General features: G+C 40.8%; 1 protein-coding gene across 2 annotated transcripts in view; it reads right to left on the bottom strand.

Annotated features, from left to right (window-relative positions):
* Positions 1–5,000, bottom strand: part of LOC114561488 (polypyrimidine tract-binding protein 1) — a 45,335-nt gene that overhangs the window by 28,865 nt on the left and 11,470 nt on the right. The gene's annotated exons all lie outside the window — the stretch shown is intronic.

The following is a 5,000-nucleotide window of genomic DNA, read 5'->3' as shown; positions in this document are numbered from 1 at the left end:
GACAGACACACACACACACATCCAGACACACACACACAACACTATCACACACACAAACGCAGACAGAGACACACACACATCCAGACACACACACACACAAACAACACTATCACACACAAACGCAGACAGAGACACACACACACACACACACACACACACACACACATCCAGACACACACACACACACAACACTATCACACACACAAACGCAGACAGAGACACAAACACACACACACACACACACATCCAGACACACACACACACACAACACTATCACACACAAACGCAGACAGACACACACACAGAGAGAGAGACACACACACACACACACACACAGAGAGAGAGACACGAGACAAACACATAGACACACACATAGAGACACACAGAGAGAGAGAGAGAGAGAGAGAGACACACACACACACACAGAGAGAGAGAGAGACACGAGACACACACACACAATGACACACACAGTGACACACACACAGTGACACACACACACAGTGACACACACACGTAGTTCTCAGTGTGTGACTGTAATAAATCATTGATGCAGCCATTGTTTGGTCTCTAACGTGTTCTCAGCTCCATCCCCTCCAAACTACAGCAGCACATAGTCACAGTGCTGAGGCTCCATGTTGATTTCACCGGAGCTTCAAACATTAGTCCACTTATTGCTCCTTTCTGAGGAACACAGCACCTTCTTCCTGCTCCCGCCCCCCCAGACACATCCGACCAATAAGAGAACACACAAGGTGTAGTTCAGAAGCTTGTGTAAAGCACTTTGAGTTGCCTTGTGCTGAAATGTGTTATATAAATAAAATTGCCTTGCCACACACACACACACACACACACACACACACACACACACACACACACACACACACACACACACACACACACACACACACACACACACACACACACACACACACACACACACACACACACACACACACACACACACACACACACACACACACACACACACAATTAAGGCTGTACAATTAATCTAAATTTAAATCGTGATTATGATTTCTGCTCCCAATGATCACAAAAACAGAATAATCGAGAAAAACTATTATTTAGCTCATTATGTTTTGGGAGTAAACTCTTATTTTCTCTCTCGTGTTCTGAATGAAAAAATAAAGTTTAAATATGAAAAGTATTGAGGTAAAGTTCACAGTTGTTGGTGTGTTTTTACTGTTGATTTATTGAACTTTTTCCACTGTTTTTTTTTTTTTTTTTTTTTTTCAATAACTGCAACATCTTTCCAGAAGTCAACGAGTAACCGTGTTAAATTACTGTGATTTCCAATATTGACTGAAATAATCGTGATTATATTTTTTTTACCATAATCGAGCAGCCCTAACACACACACACACACACGCGCCCGGTTGGGATGAGTTTGGTTCCTCTGATCAGAACGGGCCAGTTTCTCTGAGAGGAACCCGAGCAGCTCAGATCTGCTTTCAGCTGCTAGCATGAATAATAGATCAGAGACCTGAGACCTGAGACCTGAGACATGTGGGTGTGCTGGGTGACAGCTGCCGACCCAGAGCCTGCTTTGGGCTGCAGAGGCCCACAGACCCACTCTGCTACCGGTTGTCCACCTCCACGCTGACAGAAGGTTAGCACGGCTTATGCAATATCGATATATTGCCCAGCCCTAATTCACACTCACACTTATGTTTCCACGAGCGGAGCTACAGAGGATTACTGACCTGCTGGCAGCAGACTTGTAGTAGTAGTCGGGGAGCCAAAGTCTCAAAAGCTTTATAAAATGGGTTGAACCTGACATGGTCTGCCATACTTTTTATTTGTGTTTTTTGTGTGAAAAGAATGGCATATTGATTGATGTCATAATTTGGGGGAATAGTTGATTGCCAATGAAGTAAAGATGAAAATATTGGAAAAAAAGTGAGAAAACGCCTATTTTTTTGCATTAAATTGAGCAAAAATCATGAAGAAATGTGTTTTAAGAGTTATTTTTCAGTGGATGTTGTAAGCAAATGTGTTCTGTGTATCTGGAACGCATTTATTGCCAGCCTACCCAACCCACTGAGGATTTTAAGGAAAAAAATCTTTTTTCACATTTTTCTGATAAGAAATGAAGGTTGCATACACTAAAATGGCCACAATTTTTTTTCGCGATATTTCCGGCAGAGCAGACCCTCCAATTATTGGTTCTTAGGGTCAAAGTTAACAGAAAGAACACAAATAAAAAGTATGGCAGACCATGTCAGGTTCAACCCATTTTTGAGACTTTGGCTCCCCGACTATTGGGTTAGATAACCTTAATTAACAGCTACAATCATAACAGTTTCCCAGTTTAGCCTATCATTATGTGTTTGTTAATGTAATCTGCCCATAACTTTATGGGCTACTGGGGTGTATTTTCATCCTATTTTATCTGATCATTCTATATAACGTGTATTTGAGCTTTATCTGAACATTTAGGACTGGTATCTAAGATTCGACAGGAGACATCGTATGAACTTTACTCTACTTTCAGAAGACACCTCTCTGGAAACATCTGGAAAGAATTAGGGATGCCCTTGTTGGCTTGGTTCCAAAAGGATGATAGCCATTGGTCAAAGTATTGTTTCCTCCCCCATCTATGTTACACACATAGAATATATACCATGTTCAAACAAAGAAAGCCAGAGGACCACTGGAGAATCGGGGAAAACAGGTCCTCTCCGAGCTCTGCAGGGCTTGTCAATTGATGCTGATTTCTTTGATGTAAATAAACCTTTATAAATCAAGAAACAGCTTCATCGGATTCCTCACCACACAACATTACAGCATCGCTACCAAATACACTACACTACCCCATGTTGTAGTTGACACTGTTGTTATGTTGCACTAACATTAGCTGTAGCTTAAGGTTGTATAGTTATCACCTAATCATCAAGTAATGATTCGTCCTGGTTTATGTACTGGTTGTTTAGTGATTAACATTACCAACATTAACTATTTATAGCCCTTAGCTTCTTCGCTGTTACGCAGCTAATGTTAAGTATTCAAAGACAATCGGCAAGAATGATAACGCTGTTAAAATAACATAATAATATTAAAACACTGCGTCAAGAATAGTGCTTTTCACCGATTGGCCACGGGAAGTGATGTAATTTTTTGTGACAAAATGATGGTTAATGTAGACTTTACGCCAGTGTAACTATGATGGCCGGCACGCTACGTGATGCGCCCGTTGGCTCGCTGTTGCTGCTCAGTGACAAAGAGAGAGAGAGGCGAATGTGATGGCTGTAAGGGGTCCTGCACACTGGCTGCGTGGCCTTAGCGTAGAGGTGGGCAATACATCTATATTCTATCAATATCGTGATATGAGACTAGATATCGCCTTGGATTTTGGATATCGTAATATAGCATAAGTGTCTTACACTAAAGTAGTGCTGTTCGATTATACGATTATGGCCAAAATGATAATCACGATTAATTATCACGATTATTTGTTGATTTTAGCCAAAACAAATTTTATTGTCACATAATTATATAATTATAACTGCTTTTACATCCATGTTGTGCTACATTCCTACTAATTAGGGTTGGGTATCGTTTGGTTTTTTTTCAATTCCGGTGTTAAATAGATACTTTTAAAACGGTGCCGGTGCCTAAACGGTGCCTGAACCGGTACTTTTCAATAAAAAGTTAAAAAAAAAAAGAAGAAGAAAAAAAATAAGGGTAGTAAACAACAGTCAGTGACTTGTTTATTGCTAAGGCCATGGTCAAAATTAAAGATTTGTAATAACTATAACAATAACTTATTTCACCAGTAAATTGCTGTTGAACCCCAGATGGGAAAAGGGTATTTTACAATTACTGTGAATGCACCACGTGGCTACCTGTTTTAAGTGAATCTGTGTTGTTTAATTCCGACAATGGCAGCTGCAAGTGAACGCACCGTTTGTGTTGTTTAATTCCGACCATATGAACATCCTGTATATCTATGAATTGTAGAAGTCCTCCACAGTGAAACACAGTCACACTTTACACTGTTTAACGTTAGCTGTCAGCATTTTAACCGTGATTAATCCAGCTGCTAGCTAAAGCTAGGCTAACGTTACATGCTGTCAGGTGTAGTGTAAAGTCGAGCACCGAAATGAAGCACCGAAACTTTTGTTCTTATTCGGTCTCGTTACTACCGTTTACGTCGGCACCGGTTCCCTGTTGGCACCGAGTTTCGGTACCCGACCCTACTACTAATACATCCATATTGTGCTACATTCGTCCCTTTAAGGATACTATGAAGGAGTATGCCATTTCAGCTGTTGTGCGACCGCTTTCCACACATGCACGTTTGCCGTGAAAGATACAGGCAACGCAATTTTCTGTTCACGTTAACGGCGCCTGGTATCTACCAGACGAAACAGCTACGCGGATTTCGGTGGCTCATTACACTGCCACTTACATGTCTGCGTTGCGCGCTGATGCTCCGAAACCAACATAAACATCGCTGAACGTCACGCTAGTAAACACTAATAATAGGGGTGGGGGAAAAAAATCGATACAGTATAGTATCGTGATATTTTTTCGTGGCAATACTGTATCGATACACAGGAGGCCAAGTATCGATCTTTTATGATATATGTGTTGGTCAGTTTGTCTGCTTCACAATCCCATTTTGCAGCAATACAATTGAAGTGAGATCAACAAACAGAGAAATGGATCTTTTTAGATAAAACAGATGTTGACAAAATTGTCCTTTTGGGGATATCATTTGAAATTGGGAAAAATCTGAAGTTGGAAAAATGGTAATACATTGCAATATATCGCAGAATATTGCAATATGTTTAAAATCGCAATTATATCGTATCGTGACATAAGTATCGGGATGATATCGTATCGTGAGGCCTCTGGTGATTCCCACCCCTACCTAATAACACGTTACACAGCAGGTAGCGTTAGCCTACCGTTAGCCACAGTAGTAACTGGATTAAACACGGCTAAAATGCTGACAGCTAAACGGTGTAGTGTGTCTG

Source organism: Perca flavescens, chromosome 9 (genome assembly GCF_004354835.1).
Source record: "Perca flavescens isolate YP-PL-M2 chromosome 9, PFLA_1.0, whole genome shotgun sequence".
In the NCBI taxonomy this organism is placed as follows: Eukaryota; Metazoa; Chordata; class Actinopteri; order Perciformes; family Percidae; genus Perca; species Perca flavescens.
Note: the sequence above shows the minus strand (reverse complement) of the source record. Positions and strands in the feature narration are given on the sequence as shown.